Source organism: Calypte anna, chromosome 1 (assembly GCF_003957555.1).
Source record: "Calypte anna isolate BGI_N300 chromosome 1, bCalAnn1_v1.p, whole genome shotgun sequence".
NCBI lineage: Eukaryota > Metazoa > Chordata > Aves > Apodiformes > Trochilidae > Calypte > Calypte anna.
Window position 1 is genome coordinate 173,136,414 of NC_044244.1, and position 21,183 is coordinate 173,157,596.

Sequence of the window (21,183 nt, forward strand, 5' to 3'; positions counted from 1 at the left end):
TCGTAAGAACAGAATATGGTTGAATATTCTTTTGTAAGAAATCAGATTTTTGAGGAAGCCCAAGTCAATGATAGAAATTTTTCTACCATCCTACCTATTGCTGAAATGTTTGAGTTCTGTTTTATTATTGTCCCATTATGTCATGAATGGAGCAGACACAATTTATATTGCTCAGGTTTATGGGGTGCTGTTAAGAGCAGAAAACTACACAGAGGTTTATATTTGTATAAATTGCTGCTAAATTTCATATGCTTAGATGTGTTTATAAACACACACAGTTGTATGTATATGCAAACTATTACAGAAATAAAGAAGAAACAGGTTAAACCATTCAAGCATTATTTTTCATAGAATAAATAGTGGAAAAAGACAAAAGAAGAAGAAACAATAATTTTCTCTGAACTTAGTTTATTTGGGGACATAGTCACGCAGGGGTTCATACAGCTTTCATAACCTTTGAGCTCCAACAGAGATCTGATTTTGTGCAGCCATCAAAAACCCTGACTCAGCTTGGAGTATGCAGATATTCTTACTGTTCTTTGGAAGGTATTTGAAGTTTCTACACATTTTCTAATTATTCTGTTTGTCCAAAAGCAGCTTTTTAGTTAGTTTACCAGATTCAGCTTTCCTATAGTTTTCTGGAACAAGAAGTGATAAGTTGTTTGATACTTTCCTTGATGTCATCAAGGTAGAAGGCTTAAATAAAAGCAATTATTGTGAAAGGCAATTTTTTTTTTCCTTATTTGAGTGATTTCTTTGAGGCTGGTACTTTTGATGTCTCTTTCTGTTAAGAACATTGTTAATGTCATCGTATTTTCTAATTTCTGTCAAGATTGTTCTGTCCTTTTATGTCTCCTTTTCTAGACCAAATAAAATCAATTTCTTCATGCAAATTGAAATCCTGCCAGGTGCTACAGCATTTCTCAATGTTCAAAGAGTCGGGCAGGAGCAAGCCAGTGAGATTTAAAAGTTTCAGAAGTTGTCAGGACAGTAGAAGTGCACCTGTGGCTGGGAAATTGAAGTGCTGAGAGTTCAGGCTCACACACCAACCCTTGGTCGTCCACAGGGTTTAGTTGTGAACAGTTCTGTCCCCACAGCTCTGGAGACACCATGGCCCTCAGACTCTTCTTGATAAACAGGATAGATGTGGCCATCATATTTTGAGGACTAAGAGAGTTTAGCCATCTGGACAGAAGCCATGCTAGGCCCCTTTTCTTTAGAGTGGAGGATGGGCACTTATCCAAAAGAGACATTTATTTAGCGTGTGCATAAAGCTTAGCTTTCCAGAAGACCAAATCAGTAAGAAGGCTGATCTCAAGATTAGCAAAAACACTTCAGATAAAAGTAATCTTCCAAAATAAAATCCCATATGCTTGCAAGAAAGCTGGGGCCAATTCATTGCTGGGCAAGATTTGTGTGCTGTGGTTATATATAGTTCATATACAAAATCCATGGGGAACTTGCAGCACCATTCTCACAGGACTAAATCTTGCTTCCTCCACTGAATATGTGAACATCTGAGAACCTTTTTCAGAGGCCATATTGGTTTAACTTGTTGTATAAGGAGCCATTAGGAGCCATTCCAATATTATCTGATGTTTTCTACTCATGGCTTCTTTAGTGAACTGTCAGCATCTTTCTAGGTAATGTCTTTATCCAATGTTTAGCTTGTTTTCTTTTTCAAACCTGTATTTAGATCAACTTGTAGGGACATTTTGTCTCTAAATTATTTCAGCTTCTGATCAAGAATTCCTCAGGGTGGCAAACGTGACATGTTGCTTCTAAAACAAACTTAATATGTGTAATATGTGAATGTGTATGTGGTATATGCAATAACATGTATATGTTTTACATATGTAATGGGTGAACTGAAGATTAATTATATGAGCCATCATTAACTGTAAATTCTGTGGTCTTCCCCAGTAAATTGCATAAAGGAAAAACAACTTCTATCTGCATGCCTGGTTTCTTTGCTTACTATTCTTTCTCATGATATGGTCAGGAAAAATGTGTAACTGCTGAAAAACAGTTAATTTGAAACAGTGTTGAGTATCAGTATTTAAATTCAGGACTTCACATTCTTCTGACTTCTACCAGTTTTAGTATTAATTTCTTTTCATTTGGGTTATTTCTGTTTTGCAGCAGTGATGCTGCAAGGCAAACCTGTGGTTTTTCAGTGGCTGACACACAAGACTATCCTAGTACCAGTAAAATGAATATGCCTTGCAGGCACTGAACTGATTTGGCACATCTCCTTTTGCAGGTTGTCTTGGTCTACAAATCAGGGTGACCACATGCAAAAGAATTTCTTGGAATAGCCCCTGAAGCACCCTCTACTTTGATATCATGCCTGAGAATTATTAGGGAGAGTGATAGGTGGTACCACACCAGGGAACATTTTCAGTCACTGTAGCTGAACATGTATCAGTTTCTGAGAACATTGCTGGGCACAGTTTGATGTATTAATATAGACAAAGCCATTATAGTAAGTAAAAATGCAACTGGATGCCTCTGCTAAAAAATGTCCAACTATGTTAAAAATTTTGTATGTATTGTCTCCACATTATAAAATTAATATATTCTCCACATTATAAAAGTTAACTACTCAGGATATTTGGCTGTAGTAGGCTCACTAACATCTTTCTATATTTCCTGCTTCCTGATGAGAAAAGAAAAAAAAAAGTCTTATAGACATTCTTATAGAATGTCTGCCAGTACTATAAAAGAAAATCCATATATCAGCTGCTGTCACTTTCCTGACTTGAACAGCACTGTCTGCATTCAAAATATTTTGTGAGACATTTCCTAATATGTTTTCATTCAGATGTCATCAGCCTTTTAAGGACTTAGCTATGTCTTTTTGTTAGGTCACCAGTTAAATTAACTGTTCTTGCATCTTGGTTACACGATGTTCTCTTCCCTTGATGCTGGTCTCAGAAAAGGCATACAAGCTTTTTAAAAAAACTTTCCATCTTTCTTCTTATACGGTGGCTATTTTTATTCAGTTTCCTATGCTTTTCCATTTTTTTTTAATCTTGAAAATCCTCTAGATGATACAGAATACAAAAGATAGAATTTTTGTGCTTGTATATTTTTCATAAGCCCTTGAAAACTTTGGCTAGGATTTCACAGCTCTAAAAAACTTCACCATATGTGACCATTAAAAAACTCTTTCTTGCACTTCCTCACCTTGAATGGCTGCAGTCACAAGCAAGTATTATGAAACCTGCATTGTGTGAATCCTACTAAATGAACTCTGCTGTGAGATGGCATAATAAAAGCACATCAAAGACTTATGACAGAGAAGCCACAATTTCCTTTCTCATTTACTGCAACTATTTCTTTCACTCTGTGGGAACAACTTCTAGTCTGCTTATATAGTAAAGCCATAGCAACCACAGAGCAAAATGACCAGAAACAAGAACAGGGACACTAATGCCTGATACCATGGGACTCCTAAGAAAACACTATAGAATATCATGTTGCCAGAGACCAGGAGAAAACTCATGAAATCCCAGAGTTTTATGAAGGGCTTGTATGTAATGCACATCATAATCCATGATCATGTCTTCTGCTGAGAGCTGTCTCTCACTCTGTTGAGAGTTTAGGTCCTTCTTCATTTAATAGTGAAGCACCCATGAACAAGTCTAAAATCTGGAGGGAAGAAGACTCTGGAAACTAAATTTGCATAGACTGTACTAAATTCTTATCATTTCATTCCAGTGAAGCCATCTTTAACCAGAAGAATTATGAGAAGAGGCAGAAGTGGTTCATAGAGATGTCTTATGAATGACTCACACAATAACAGAAATCACTTGATTTCTATTTAACTCTGGAAATGACTTTGTTTTTTTTTTTAAGAAACCACCCAGTGAGCTGTTGTATAAATACTACTTAATGTGAAGCAATTTCTTAGGAAAAAGAAAAGGATTAATTATTCCTTGCTTGAAGGGATACAAATTATTCCCCTTTAAAAGAAGTATTTTAAAATTATGCAAATAATATATATAAATTAATTTATAAATTATAAAAATCTCATAATTAGATTATACATTAATATTTAAAGCAATGGTTCCTTTAAAGGAATGTAATTTTTAGGGAAAACACACCAGATGCTGATCTCCACAAATAAGGAGAAAGTTATGTTATAACTACACTAAAGGATGGGCAATTCCCAGTGCATAAAAAGTGGCATAAAGAAAAAATAGTTTACATTAATTCAAGTAAGTTTGTTACAGAGGTAGATGGGCAACTCACAGTTAGAGGGTGAAATTACCCAGGTTTAGGATGAAATATGACACTTTTTTAACACCAAGTTGGATGGGACTTTGAAAAGCCTGGTCTACTGGGAGGTGTCCCTGCCCATGCAGGGGATTGGAACTAGATGATCTTTAAGATCCCTTCCAACCCAAACTGTTCTGACATTCTGTTACTGGGTTCAGGTCACACATTTAGGAAAAATTTGCCAACCTATAGAAGTCAGCAGAAATACTTGGTTTCATTAATGTGGGCAAAATCTCATAAATTGTCTTTACTGTAGCAGTCCTAGTGACCCAGTGCTATACATCACAGAGGATAAAATTGTTGACTGTGACCATGTTCCTACCAGCTTCCTCCTCAAACCTGAAAACACTTAATTTTAATAAATATGTTAATTTTCAGGAACAATGCTTTGGTTTTCCTGGGCCTTGTTTAGATTAAGGAGTCGTGATTTCATCTGTATCATTATGAAACCCACATCAGCCCAGAATTTAAGACTGTGGAAAGATTAATTTTTTGTTGAAGGCTGTGCAGGTCAGAGGATTTCATCTCCTGTCTGTCCAAGATATTGTTTCTTCACGGTGACTTCTGGTCTCCCTTTGAGGCCTGGCTTCCTTTCACAAAGAAACCAGGGAAAGCATTATTCCAGACAAGAGAAACTGGAGTAACTTTCAACAAGATATTTAGAAATACTCAATTCAGTGACAGCTGAAACAAGGATTATACGTTCAGTAGTTTTTAACTGATGGTAACTTGCATGCCTTCAGCTTTGTCAAGTGCTTTTTACTAAACTGTCCTTCAAATAAGAAGTGTATTCATGGACTGCTGTTTTCAAGCTAACGTGACAAAGCAGGTAAATTTCTGTGAATAGAAGTCAGTGAGTAAAACCTGTCTTTTAAAGTGCTGCAGCTTTTTCTTTCTGTCTTTACTGAACTACGTTATCTTCCTGGTTACTGGAGTGCTAGAAAACCCAAGCATTTGGGTACGTCTGTGGGATCAAAGCAGGAAAAACATTATGTACACCCAAAATTTGCACTTTAAAGCTGGCAGAACACTGGCATTTTATGAAATTACAGAAAACCAAATTCTACCCCTGTGCATAGCAAGGTGTGCAGGGCAGATAGTTTCCTGCCTTTCCCGCTTGCAAAGATTGCGCAAGGTCTACAAACACCATCAGGTGCTGCACAAACCCAGCACAGCCACTGTTTGTTTCTCAAAGACAAAATCAAAGAGTTTGGAAAGGAGGGGTGTGCTGGGAAGTTTGGTGTCTGGTTTGCCATCATTTCAGCAGCGTGTTGGTTAGATCACTGATTTGGGGTAGCATCCACCATTTTCCAGCTGAAGGGATCCAGATCCATCCTTCCCAACCAGCTCAGCTCACAGCCTTGCCCTTTGCAAGCTGAAAGTCATTCTCTTTTTTTGTGCTGTTTATAACTCAGCATTGTATCTCAACCACACAGTAACTTGTAGGAAATTAAACCTTCAAACACCACTAACTTTAAATGAAGGAAATCACAGTGAGTCATTTTTTGTTCAAACACTCATAATTCATGCAATAAGAATAGATCATGTTAGAATAGATCATGTCAGGCTGGTTTTAATGCCTATTAAACTGCCATGAAAATCTAATCAGTTTGAGTGCCTTCTGCATTTTAAAGGAAAAATAAAACTAAGGAAACAAAAGACCTTAACAAACAAAAAACCCACAAAAAACTCCCCAATAAATTCATAAAAAACTCAGTGATTTTTGCATGAATAAAGGTTTTCAGGATAGACACCTGACTTCAGAGGCTACAACTCTGTAAATTTCTCTCTGTGTCAAGAAAACCTCAGCTCCATAATCTTTTTGCAAGTGACAGCATATCTTTAAAAAATAAATAAATTAAAATACAGGCTAATATGTGTATATTAAAAAACCCGACCAGCTAAAATATCATGGCAAGTCATGGTACATCAGTGTTGCAGTGTGCCAAGTGATTGTGTCACATTATTTCTTGCTCTCAGGAATACCTGCAAATGCAAAAACTTTTCTCACTACAGAGTGTCAACAGAATATCTCAGACACCTTAACTACAGGGAGGCTCTTCTCTTTCCTCCTTAGTAGATCTGCCTCCTCTTCTGTAATTTAGCCCTACTGGGGAGGGACTGAGTGGAAATGGAAATTCATACTGTATGATAAAATGTAGAAATGACAATGTACTGAAGTGATACAAATCTACCAAGCCTGTGCCCTCGGAATTTTTGGTTTTGATCATGTTTAAACTAGTTTTTTACTTCTGTCTTTATAGTTGCTGGGAGCTATTTTTATTTTGGTCATTACACGTAAAATCCAGCTTCCTAGTCAGGTGTGGGGTAATATACTTTTTGAAAGACTTTTTCTGTATAATGAAATTATTCATTATTCCATAATTCTGCCCCATTCCTCACAGATGGGACACTGCAACACCCACTGCCTGTGTTTTCTACATTTGATTCAGAGTAGTAAAATTAAAGACTTCTGTGTCCCATGGAATATGTACCTACAGACCAAAGGGAAAGCATAGACTTGCAACCTTGACATGTAAAAGCTGCACTGATGTTAAAAGCTTTACCCTGCACATTCAGTATTTGGGATAAACTCTGAAATGTAGAGATGTTTCAAAGACATTTGACCAAAGGAAATGTTAAATTGATAAAGCACAATAGGTTTAGAATCATAGAATCATAGAATTGGCTGGGTTGGAAGGGACCTCAGAGATCATGAAGTCCAACCCTTGAACCACCGTTGCGGTTGCTAGACCATGGCACTGAGTGCCACATCCAGTCTCTTTTTAAATATCTCCAGGGATGGAGAATCCACTACTTCCCTGGGCAGCCCATTCCATTTATAATAATGATATGTTTTTTCTCTATCTATTAAAAATATTATGAGGAAAATGTTTTGGAAAACTGATAAGCTGTGCTTATGTGTGTATAGAACAACCTGACATTCATTTATAGTAATAATTCAGAACTTCTCAGTCTGTCTTTTTGTTCCAGTGACAGGGCTGAAGGTGATTAAAGAAAACAAAATGTCATTTGTTGGAATCTGCTCTGCTGTGAGGTTGCCAAAACCATAGATCTAAGCCCTTGAATTTGTCTCCTTTGAACAAAGAACACAGAAATGATTGAATTCATAGGAAAGAAGATGTCATTAATTAGAAATTACAACTTATTCCTGTGGCAAAACATCAGTGTTTTAGCAGAAAAACCTGCAGTTGCACTATTGTAGAATGGGTTTTGCACTGTCTATGACTGGAAAAATAAAAAAATTAACTTGGAGAGATTTGATTTAATTTTTTTTCCTTTTTTTTTACATGCTGGCTTCATCTAAGGTTTTACTTTTTTTTTTTTAATCCTCATGAATGTCTTCACAGGAAGATTTTAATTAGCATTTGTTAATATTTTGGTTTATCTTGTATACACTCATGAAAATTGCTCTTGTCATGATCTTGTCAAATCTGGGTTGCAGTTCTGCAGCTAATGCTGAACAGTACTCATTCATGCACATAGACTTCTCGATTTCAGTGAAGGTCCTTGGGCTCATTATGTGAATTAAGTAAATATTTGTAAGTCAGGATTGTATAAGCATCTCCTCCAGTAACTCTCATCCACTGAAGTATTAGAAGAACACAGTAGCATAACTAAAGCCTGGACTGTAAGCATGTTTCTACAGGGTAGCAAACAAAAGGGGAGCAAGGATTGTTCCCTGGCACTGGAGGGAACCAGGATGGATCAGTTTCCCTCAGTAAAGCTGACACCTACAGTCATCTCCAAAGCCTTTGAAGGTAGGTTTGAGAGTCTGTGTAAGACTGAGGGAGTGAAAATGAGCACAACCTCTGGGAAAATGCTTATTTGGACTTCTAAACTTGGGAACCATCCTCTGAAGTACACCAAAGCAAAACTAGTCACTGTCATCCAAGGTAAATCCAGAGAAGCCAGCTAATTAAAGAGTGTGGATGGGCAGGGACCCAGTGTCTCAGTGTTCTCCTGTCTCTTTTTGATTCAGGGAGGAGGTGTGCCTTAAGAAGTAGAAAAGCCGTCTGCCTTTAATTACTGTGCTATTGATCCTTTCTAGGAAAGCAGAAAAATTGTAATAGCATGCAGAAGCCCTCCAAAAAAAAACAAAACCCAAAAAAACCCCAAAAAACCCCACAAAAAAACCAAACAAAAACCAACAACAACAAAAAAAACCACAAACCCAAACAAACCCCCCAAAATAACAACCCCCAAAATAAGAGAAATTTCTTGTTAGAAGAGTTTTCACAATGATCTGGGAAACTGAGTCACATCATTTGGGCTGCCCAGTGCTTTGTAAATTTGGCATATTCACTGAACCCTAAAGTGATATTAGAATTAAGGAGCTTCCTGAAAATGCAGATGTAGAAGAAAACAAACAAAACGCAGTATATTGGCAGTAATGATTGAAAAATGGTTACACCTGCAAAAGGTGAAGACACTTGGGGTTTATTTCCTACAGCAGGGTTTCATAACACTTCCAATGAAATGTTGGTGAAATTTGATCATTATCAAAATATTTCTTAAAAATTTTATTTCTTATTCCGTCTACTACTCAAATTATATTCATCTACAAAAGCAAAAACACATTTAACAAATATATTTTTAATTTATTTCTAACTTTTCATGGTGAAACTTCTAACTTGGAAACATTGAGCTGTTTCAAGAAATTGTTGCAGTACTGTGCATCATGTCTTCCTAAACAAAAGCTTGTCTCAGTGCCTGACATTTTTGATGTTGATACCAAAAAGTTCTATAAATCACTTAAAATGCTGTAAATAAATAATTATTTTAAATAGACATTATATATTAAACATGCTACAGTAATTTTTTTGTCTGCACATGAGAGACCCAAATATGTTGTCATCTAAGAATATTGAAGTGTAATAGAGTCAGAAACCCTGATTTTGATCTTTTCAGTAAGGTGAATAGCATATTGGTTTATTAACTTCCTGATGTGAATATATTCTAACTTAATGAGGTGAAATGGGAAAGGTAGGGCTGGAAGCAATATAGATAAGCAACCACATAGCAAACTTCAGGGAGGCAATTGCAGAGCAATGGCAAATTTCCAAGCTGCAGGACTGAGCTGTTCTCCTGGCTGGGAACGGGGAGAACAGAAAGATTCCAAAGATATTCTGAAAGGAACTTTCTAGAAGAGCAAACTGCCAGGAAATAACCCCTGTGCAAGGGAAGGGGAGTTGACAGATGTGAACCTCCTCTTGAGATAAAGCTACTCACGTCAACTTACTTGATGATTTTAAAATCTTTTTTTTAAGCTGGGGGGGAGTGTGGATCAGCTGGAAGGCAGGAGGGCTCTGCAGAGGGACCTGGGCAGACTGGAGAGCTGGGCCGATTCCAAGGGGATGAGGTTCAACACGGCCAAGTGCCGGGTCCTGCACTTTGGCCACAACAACCCCAAGCAGTGCTACAGGCTGGGGACAGAGTGGCTGGAGAGCAGCCAGGCAGAAAGGGACCTGGGAGTCTGGATTGACAGGAGGCTGAACATGAGCCAACAGTGTGCCCAGGTGGCCAAGAAAGCCAATGGCATCCTGGCCTGTATCAGGAACAGCGTGGCCAGCAGGTCCAAGGAAGTGATTCTGCCCCTGTACTCAGCCCTGGTGAGGCCACACCTTGAGTCCTGTGTCCAGTTCTGGGCCACTCAGTTTAGGAAGGATATCGAGGTCCTGGAGCAGGTCCAAAGGAGGGCAACCAGGCTGGTGAAGGGACTCGAGCACAGACCCTATGAGGAGAGGCTGAGAGAGCTGGGGCTGTTCAGCCTGAAGAAGAGGCGGCTCAGGGGAGACCTCATCACTCTCTACAACTCTCTGAAAGGAGGTTGGAGCCAGGGGGTGTTGGTCTCTTTTCCCAGGCAACTCTCAGCAGACAAGAGGGCATGGTCTTAAGTTGTGCCAGGGGAGGTTTAGGTTGGATGTTAGAAAGAATTTCTTTACGAAGAGGGTGATCAGGCATTGGAATGGGCTGCCCAGGGAAGTAGTGGATTCTCCATCCCTGGAGATATTTAAAAAGAGACTGGATGTGGCACTCAGTGCCATGGTCTAGCAAACGCAACGGTGGTTCAAGGGTTGGACTCGATGATCTCTGAGGTCCCTTCCAACTCAGCCAATTCTATGATTCTATGATTTTTTTCTAAAGTAATTATGACTCAGTAAGTAGTGCCTTCTCTAAAGAGAGAGCTCATGTGCTATGGTCATCATATGGAGGGAGAGAAACGAGAGAGGAAGAGAAGAGAGGAGAGGAGGAGGAGAAAAAAAAGAGCTCTTATTCAGCATTATTTTGGGGAGTCCTACCTCCCCCACAGGAGAAAGTTGGGTTTATAGTCACTTAGGGAGATAGTAAATCAGTGAAAAAAACTGTAGGTGCTTCCAGGTTATATGTGAGATGTGAAGGGACTGGCCCAGTGTTAAGAAATTCCACTTTGACCAGACACATTTATATCTCAATATAAATAAAAGAATAAATGGGAATTTATGGATCTAAGAAAATAATTATTTCAAGAAAAACAACTGAAACGAAATACTAAAAGCTGCTTGAGGGCCTCAAGAGTTGCACAGTTGAAGAGTAAAACAAGAATAGATAATAAAATGCATTCTTCATGCCTTGTTTTAAGTAGGCTGAGAATCAATCTAAATCAAAACATAAGACCATGTGAAATCCAGGAAACTACTTTCTGAAATGAGTTTTGTTTGCTTTTTTTTTTTTTTTAACTATTCTTTAAAATAACTGGTAAAGTTATCTCTGAACAGAAATTGTGCCCTAGAGCGCATTTTCTGAAGTACATTAAAAGTCCTCTTTAATTTTTTTTTCTGATCACAAATACATATCAATTCAAGATGAACATAGAAATGGAAATAGAAAATAATAGAAAAAAATAGAAAAAGTAGAAATGGTGAGGAATTAGTATACAATTCTCAGAAATTCAAGGGACAGTACCCTTTCTCTTTAATCCCTTTTACTGATAGCACAGTAGATTATCCTCCTTTCTAAGATAGGAGGCCTGTTTCCAACTTTTAATGTGTGCTCTGTGTAGAAAGTTTTCAAGTATTTTGTGATTTCAGCTTTCTGTGAGTGAAACTCTACATCTTTATAAAAATGTCTAAATAGATTAGAACACAATCCATGCAGAATGTTTTATTTGGTCTGATGTTTTTTCATTTGCTTGCTTTATTTCCAGACTTGCTTGAGACTGACTTGAATTATTTTCTTTTTTTTAATTCTTCCATCCACTAAAATAAAGATGTATAGCATATATATAAAAATACCTGTAGAGAACAGTGCTCACAAATTCTTTGTTTGATGGAGTCTTTTTTTTTCCACTACCACCAACACCTGTTGGTTTGACAGCAACTTCCTCTTCTGCTTTAAAGGCTTGAAAAAGATTCATCTATAGTTATGTGGAATGATTTATTTGCTTTATTACTCCTAATCTTTCATTCTGAGCTGAAGAAGCTGTTAAGAGCAAATCCACAAGGGAATATTAGTGCTACTTGCTGATATGTTGTGTGTTAAATTTATGGTTTTGATCATTTTTTACAAACATATGAATCATATTAATCACATGTCTGGCCCAATACCTAAAGTCTGAGAGAAGAGGGTGAGCTTGTGTTACCACTAAAGCTCCATGTGTTTAGAAATAAAGACTACTTGTATAGATTAATGCCTTTCATGACACAAAGGACTGAACTATATGGCTCAGTGATTTTTCTGCATAGAGGTGTCCTCAGTGAACATCGTGTGTTTTGTGGAAGATATCACTGACTGATTCCTTGGTGATTCATTTATAGTCTTAATTACATGAACCTAAATAGCTTTCCCCATGATGGCTAAGTAGTTGTTGACAGGAAGCCTTTTTCCAGTGATGGAACAACCTATCCCCACAGAACCCATCTTTGCTTCAGCAGTGCATTCACGAAACCAACCCTGCCTGATGGTTTTTGGTAATTGCACTAAAAAGGTTTCAAAACATAATGGAAAAAAGGCAAAAATCTAATAGGGCTTTCTAGGCTCCTTGTTATTGTTTCTCAGACTTTATGGTTTGTCTTGGAATTATAAAACCAGTATAAACATAAATGCTCAACAGATGACAACAGCAGCAAAAAAATGGAACAAAATGCTCTCGGGTTGACAAAGAAAACAATTTTTCTCTGTAGGATCAGTTTATAGTTAGTGAAAAAAGTGACAGTACAAAAAAACCAAGAACTTTATCACTATGAAATAACCTCTTTTGAACAGATGTTTGAAATATTTTAATTGCAGTTACTGCTGTGTTGTGCTGAAAAGCTAGTCTAGGCAATAGCTCCAAGATCCCATTCCAGCCTTATTTTCTGTGTTTTCTAGGAACTGAAAGCAAGCAAATACTAAACCAAGTTCTGCATGTTCTAGGCCAAACACAAACTATTTCATTACATTCTCCAGATGTTTCAGATATTGTAGGGTGAGGCAAAAAAGGACTCTGACATCTGCATCATCCTATGTTTTTTTTTCTTGAACAAAACAATCTCTGGATCAGATCCAGAAATCTTTTCCCACACCTGAGGCTTAATGCAGTTTCTCTCTTTCCTGTCCACTTTTAGTCTGATATTTCTGGTTCTGGTGGGGTAGGAAAAGTATTTCCACTGTTAATATGCATCAGCTAGGTGGATACATAGAGCACAGATAACTTTGGCTAAGTACCAACTCTTTCCATCAGATGTTTTAGGTTGCAGGCACTGCAGCCCACAACTATCTGAACCTGGGAGTAGATGGGTAGAGACAGGCATTCTCTACAAGATGGGCTGTGTTCTAGTCAAGATCTTGGTATCACAGTCTGCTCAAATTAAAAAAAAAATCACTCCTTGTCCCTGGTGTTCCCATTCAGCAATGACAAAAGGATATAGTTTGTGCAGTAAATGAAACCAATAAAATGCAGTGTAAAAGCTGGGATATAGTAAACAATAAGCTGGAGTGGTCAGACCACATTGATGAGCATTTTGTTGGCAGTTTGGCAAAAGGGGACCTTTAGCAAAGCATTAGAAGTGCATCTTTCTTCTTTCCAAGTATGACCAGGTGGTAAGCCAACACTTTAAACTAGAAAGGACTCTGCTTCACTTGAGTCATGCTCTTTCAGTGACTTCTCTACCCGAAATCATTTCTATAGCTGTGATGCCAGAAGATCCTTGCAATGTAAATTTGCAAGAGAAAGCTTCTGCTGTGGTAAAATGGAGAGTTCTGTCCTCAGTGAAACTGCAAGGTGGAAAAGTTTTCATATTGTGTCACCAGGAAGTTCTGAGCTTTCATGGGCTGGATGATTGCTAGAGCATCCTTATTATTTTTGTGAAAGAAATCAGTTTTATGATTTTTCAAAAATCACTGTTTAGAAATGTGCATTTTTCACATATTGATTTACTATTACAAAAGTGGCTACCATATATCTGCTGCCATGCAACATATTTACTGGTAAAGTAAATGGAATAAGCAGCATGATATTTACTCAAGTACGGTGTATGAAAGGTTAATTCTATAAAAAAGTCTAGTTTGACAATGGTCCTCTAACATTGGGAAAGACAGATGTAATTGTAAATAAACTAATTTTGTAAAGCAATTTGAAATCAGTCACCACCTCTAGTACAAATGGTAATTTCAGAGTGTTGCTGCTGGTGTGTTTTAAATCAATTAAATCACCAAATAACTTTTCCCCCTCACTTCATCTAGTACCTTTGGCAGCTGTAATAACACCAAGGTTGAGTTTGCTACCTATGCCTGTCTGCACATCCTTGCACACCGTCACAGACACATTACACTTGAGTAGTAGAGTTGTGTGCATGGACTGGAAAAAGGCAGAAATTCCAATCTCATACATTTTTTTCACTTCTCCATATTACTTCTTGTCATCACCTAAGAGTTCCTGTTGCCTCTTCTAGTGCACATTTACCAAGAGATTCAGTGAGTTTGCCTCAAATAGAGGAGCTTTATTTCTCCTGTGGGTACTTAACAGCTATTTAAGAACATTTCTATCTAGTGGTATTATGACATTACCAGAAAACTGATTCATACAGTTGGGTTATTAACTTTGTGCACTCCTTTTGTCTGAAAACTGCTTCAGCTTCAGATCTATTCACAGCCAAAAAAGGGTGTTTATCATATTTTTTTTTTTTTTTTTTATAAAGGAACATCAGGGAAACGGTGCTTTCAGTCTTCAAAATGAGAACAAATTAGTAAAGAAAAGAAAAAGCTAGATTCACTGGAGAATTCAATATAGTAATACTGATTATCTAGAAACCGTTAAAGGAGCTGAATCCTTACAGAAAATGATAGACAGGAAGAATTTTTTTTTTCTTTCTTGGCTGAGAGCTTTTTGTTGTTTCAGAACATCTGGGATTGAAAAAGTTCAGCAGGCCATGATTTTGTAAGTGAATGATATGATACCACAGAGATGACTTATTAAAGAAACAGAATTTACAGGATTTTTAATGAAAATTAACGGGCTTACACTGATTATACTTTAGACTATTATTTTTAGATGTCCTACATCTGAATGAACTTTTGATTACCTCTTTTGTCTCTGAATAAAAGTTACAAATTACATATTGTTATACTAAGGACCTAATATTTAGGCATTGGCTGGATGCCTAACAATAACAAAAACTATTAATAAGGAGCTACAGACCTTTTCTGGGTTTTGTGTTAGTAGAGACAGTGTTTTCATCAGGAGTTCTCCCATGCCTTTTCCCCAAATCTCACCTGCACCTAGGAGTAATCTTACAAGACAATTGCTCAGGCTTGAAATTGTCATTGACAATGAGCAAAGAGCCAGTACTGAGCAGTACTTAGTCAGGAAAGGGAAGAAGCCAACAAAATTATTTCTCTGAGCAGGGAAGATGGCATAATCCAAGTGTTATAATTAGGACCTATTCCTTAGAGAAATTCTGTCATTTCACCTAGGTAGGCTTTTATTTTTCCATTTTGCTTGAAGATCACTGTAAAAGGGCACCTCACCTGTTAATTATTTACTCTAAAGTCTTCTTGATTCGCATTTAATGGAAACACACAGCTCTTCAAAAATGAATGAACTCTTTATCATAGACCATAATGAGGATATCTCTATGGTAATTAATTTAAGAGAATGGCATTCACCTGGCATATACTATAATTATGCTTTAATATTGAAGCTGATCTTTGCAGTTAACTGGAAGGGATTAATAAAATATGTTTTATTAAAGCTAAGCAGGCTATTATTATTATTAATTACTTGGATCTCAAATTCTTTTAACACAGCATCTTTTTTCTAGTGGCAGATACTCAGCTCATCTTCATATTAAGTGTTCTTAAAACCATAGTGATGTCAGAGTGGTTCGTTTGTGTTTTTCAAATCAGAAAATCAATCCAAGAAGATAATCTATAGTTGGCTGCTGTGTGTATTTTTTTAACCTGCCTAAATATTCATGTACAGCACTAATATGTATAGGAGTAACCATTATTCACAGAATCATGGAATGTAAGGGGTTAGAAGAGACCTTGAAATATCACCAAGTTCAACCCCGCTGCCAGAACAGGATCACTTAGTATAGGCCACACAGGAACTTGTCCAAATGAGTTTTGAATATCTCCAAAGAAAGAGACTACACCACCTTTCTGCATCTTGTTCCAGTGTTCTGTCACCCACACAGTGACAAAGCTTTTCTGTATGTTTACACAGAACCTCCTATGCTCCATCTTGCACCTCTTGTCCCTTATCCTGTCACTGGACTGCATTGAGAAGAGCCTGGATGCATCCTCCTGATGCTTGCCCCTTGCATATTTATAAACATTAATGAGATTGCCTCTCAGTCTCCTCTTCTCCAAGCTGAAGAGCCCCAGCTCCCTCAGCCTTTCCTCATAAGGGAGATGTTCACTCCCTTCATCATCTTGGTTGCTCTGTGCTGGACTCTTTCAAGCAGTTCCTGGTCCTTTTGGAACTGAGGGGCCCAGAACTGGACACAATATTCCAGCTGCAGCCTCACCAGGGCAGAATAGAGGAGGAGGAGAATGTCTCTCAACCTCCTAACCACTCCCTTCTAATACACCCCAAGATGCCATTGGTCTTCTTGGCCACAAGGGCACATTGATGGCTCATGGTCATCCTTCCATCCACCAGCACCTCCAGGTCACTTTCCCCTTCACTGCTTTCCAATAGTTCTGTACCCAGCCTATACTGGTACCCAGGGTTGTTCCTTCCCAGATGCAAGACCCTAGACTTGCCTTTGATGTAATGCATTAAATTTCTCCTCATCCAACCTTCCAGCCGGACTAGGTCTTGATGAATGGCAGCACAGCCTTCTGGTGTGAGACACCCCTCCCAGTTTTGTGTCATCAGCAAACTTGCTGACAGTGCACTCTGTTCCTTCATCCAGATCACTGATGAATATATAAATAGTAAATATATAAATAGTATAAATGGTCCCAGTAATAACCCTAAGGGACTCCACTAGATACAGGACTCCAACTAGACTGTCCTATTGACCACAACTCCTTGACTTCTTTCCTTTAACCGGTGTATAGTCTCACTATTCAATGATCCAGACCACACTTTCTCAGTTTAACTGCAAGGATGCTGTAGGAGACTCTGTCAAATGCTTCACTGAAATCAAAATAAACCACATCCACTCGACTTCCATCATCTATCCACCTGGTTAAGTCCTCATTACTATGATAGATTATTATGCTCTTATGTCCTCATTATTATGTTAGATACAGACAGCAGTAAATGATAACTCATCTCTGTGTTGATAGCATGAGGCTAAGTAATTTTCTTTTGCTGTTTCATATTCTAAACACAAAATAAATTACCCCTTCAGAGGAAAAAAACACTTTTATTTCATTAATACTGTTTTCCCAAAGCCTTCACCAAAGTAGGTGTAATCTGCTCATCAGAATATCATGCTCATAGAATCATAGAAAAGTTAGAGTTTGAAGGGACCTTAAAGATCACCTTGTCCTCCATTGGTTGAAGGCAATTTTGGTTGATTCCTCTGAATTCAAAGAACTGGCCAAAGCTTAGCGTGTCTTCCCAAATTCTTTACTTTCTCAGAAATTTAAAACTCTACTCCTTATCTTTCTTACTAATTGAACAACAGGCCAGCACTGTAGTTCTTACCTTGCTCTCAGTCAAACCAGTTCCCTAAATATAAACACACACATTTTAGGGTAATTATATAATTATACTTTATGTGTGCACATATAAGAAACTATAAATATCATACAGGTTTATATAACTGTGAAATATACATTTTAAAGTGTGAATGCATATACACATATATACATGCTTATAGGAAAAAAATGGGGATGGTAAGGATAAAATTTAACAATGCTAAAATATGTATTTTCAAATTATAGAGATAAATTTATAGAAAGAAATTTCTTGTAATTAAAAGTAAAATTAGAGAAGGTAATGTTTTAGACATACTAATCCAGCAAATTAGAACAGTGTTTCAAGCAGGCTTTTTCAGGGGTTACATCATTTTTTTCCCAAAACATGATTACACAAACTGTCAGGGCAGGCTGATGCTGATAGAAAACTGTGCAACTAATGCTCTGTTAAATCACATTTCAGAACCAATAATGTGTGTTTCACTCAATAGTCTTCCAGAGAAAATAAAAAAAAAAAAGTATGCAATTTTTACTGGAATAGAATTTCTAAATGAAAGATACACAAAGACATGTTTAAACAAATCAAGGCTTGGGTTATGACTTCATTATCATAATTATGATTTCCCAAAATCAACTCTAAAGTTCATTCCAGTAATTTATTAGATTTTTATTTCTAATACAACTCTGGATCATTTCAGAAATAAGCTAGGCTAACGGTATATTTTGTGTTCAGACAAATAAGAGCCAATATTTCTGCAATGCTGTATTTTTTCCTGATTTTGCACACTAAGACAGAAGAATACCATTAGCCAGAAAAAACAGTGTTGATTGTAATGCAACTTCCATTCTCCCCAAAGATGGATATGGGTTTTGGAAAGAATTAGGTTTTGGGCTTCTTGATTCTCTGACAGCCCAAATTGCACATAAGAACAAGAAATGTTTGGAACTAATAGCTGAACACATTCACAACATGTGATAAAAAATTGAATTTGTAGATAATTCTTGTACATGTACAGTATGGGTAATTTTAATAATTTTTAAATTACTTCTAGGGCAGTGCTGTTTTTTTTTCCCATCCTGTATTAATAACTAGAAAGCACTTATCCTTGTCTATTCTTTAAATAATGCTGTCATATTTTTAAATGTTTTTTATTATAGAAACTGCATTTCTATAATGAACTAAAGACCACCATGAGCAGCTACATGCTGCAATTATTCTATTCTTATCTCACTCTACCGTGTATGGCACCTTCTTTCTTTCTCTAGATCAGTTTGCTGAAATTTCTAGTGAAGTGAAATGGCTGATTGCCTGAAAAGCACAGAAGGAATACATTTTGCACCCTACTCAAACATAGTTTGTCAGCTGTTCACTGCCAGATGAAAAGGGCATTTCCAGTAAGTACCAGAGATATCTGTCTTGGTGTGGTATTATTGAAGAGTTTTGTTAATGACTTTGACCTCTCATTAGAAGTGATTTGTAAAATTTATGGAAAGCTTACTGCCTCACAAGTACTGAAAGGCAAGATGAAAATTCAAAACGTCTGTGCTAAATTAGAGAGGTGGTTTGGTATCAACAAGAATTAAGTAGTGCAGACAAAAGTGAAGTACTTTGTGTAAGAAAGGAGAAATGGAATGCATAAATACAAAATGGGGACTCATTGTCTTGGAAGCATTACTGCAGAAAGGCATCTGGGAATAATAATTACCACAAATTGAATAAGAGTCAGAAATACAATGCTGCTGTAAAAAGCAAATACAAAAAGCCAGAAAAAAAATCATATGTCATTTCAGGATACATTAACAGCAATGTAAACTGTGTGAAAGATTCATTTCCATTCAAATGTACCTAACATCAGAGAGGCTTTTTGAAGGGTACTGTGTTTGCCTGTGGGCACTGCACTTTGACAGGTTCATGTGTTGGAGATGGGTAACAAGAGGGAAATTAGTTTGGACAGCCATCCAAAGAATTGAAACTAGAAAAATAAGCTGAGCTTGTTCAGTTTGGAAAAGAAAAAGCTAATGGAGAATATATAGACTTCAAAGTACAGCTTAAAGAGGAGAAGGTGCTGAGCTGTCCTCAGAGTTCACTGGATGTGAAATAATAAATACCTGATGGAACTTACCCCAGTGAATGTGCAGATTTGTGGAAATTCTTGAGTTAGATTTGAGATGAATTAGACATTACCACAAGCAAGCAAGAGATACTGGGAACACCTGACTTGGGAGTTGCAAACTCTTTGTTTGGCTTTAGAACTTAGGTAAAAAATGGCTCAATAAGATTCACTCCTTAGTTTCCTTAATATATGAGTCAGTTCTGAAAATATGCTTTAGCAGGCTATGGTAATAGTTCCTCTGGCCTATTAATTTTTATTTACTCTTTAGGCTGGAGAAGAGAAGACAAGAGGGAGACCTTATTAATGCCTACCAGTATCTGTGCTACCAGAATAAGGAAGATTGTAAACAGCATAGATTTGTGCTGAATGATGTAGATTCAAATGACCCCTTTGGTCTCAAAGTAAATAAGTTCCTGAAGTCTCCTCTGACTACATCTTCTCCCTCTGAAAGAAATTCAGGGCCACCAGAGGAAGAAAGTATTTTTGAGCTCCTTGTGCTGATTAAAAAAACAAATAAACAAACAAAAACAAACCTACCTAAACAAGCAAATAGACTTTTGAGTCTCCTGAATGTTTAGACAAGGAGATTGTCAGGTGGAATTTAACGAGAAGCGTTGAGTTGCCTCTTTTTACTGCTTTGATGAGTTTTCATGTGAATTAAATAATTAGTGATATCATTTAATGAGATAGCTATAAATTGAAGCTAAATTAAAAATTCCAGTTAAAAGACTGGATTAGAGAAAAGGAAGTTGTGCTTGAGTAATTCAACTTGTTTGTCTCATTAAAAGGGGACTTAATGACAATAGGATTATGAAGTACACATACATCTGTGGCAAAAATATAGAGTTCTAGATTGTGTTATTTGCACAGGTTAATTCTTAGTCCATGACTTTGATTCTAAAGGTTTTTCTTCAATCTGTATAGGAAGATAGAATGCTCATGAGGACAATCAGGATAGAAGATAAACTTCTGGAGCTCTGAAATTCTCCCATGAGGGTCCTATTTCTGCCTGGAAACAGAGCCCAGGGGGACAAAGTCCCTGGGGTACAGTTAGACACACTGACTACCATCCTGAATGCCTGCCCAATTTAGCAACTGACAGCTGAAAGTAAAAGACAGACAAATTCAGAGTTTCAAGCAATGGCAGTGATTAAGCTTTGGAAGATGGTGTAAGGGAAACAGAATATCTCTTTCTATTTTTAAATCCGAGTTGGATGTCTCTCCGAAGGTTGTGCATTAGTTAAACACAAGGCATGATTCAATCAAACGAAAGTTACTGGTCCTAAAACAGGAATGAGTGGCTGAAAAGGAAGGAGCTATGATTTAAGAGGATGATCTAATGGATTAAATAGGAGCAAAGTCTTGTTTCCCATAAGCAGTTAGAAATGTGATAGAGTGTCTACTACTCAAAAATAAGATGATTTGTCTGCTCTTCATTTTACCTTTTTTGCTTCTTCCTAGGCCTAAAGCAGAAAAAAATGTTGAAAAATTAGTTTATTAAGAGATTATTATTAGATTATTAGATTCACAAGTTTTAAATAGCACTATACTGGTATTGAAAGCAGTGATGATAGCACTCCATCACACTTTATCTCCTTAGCCTTTCTTTCTTGCTTTACTGGCATTCCTCTTTTTTCTACTCTTCCAC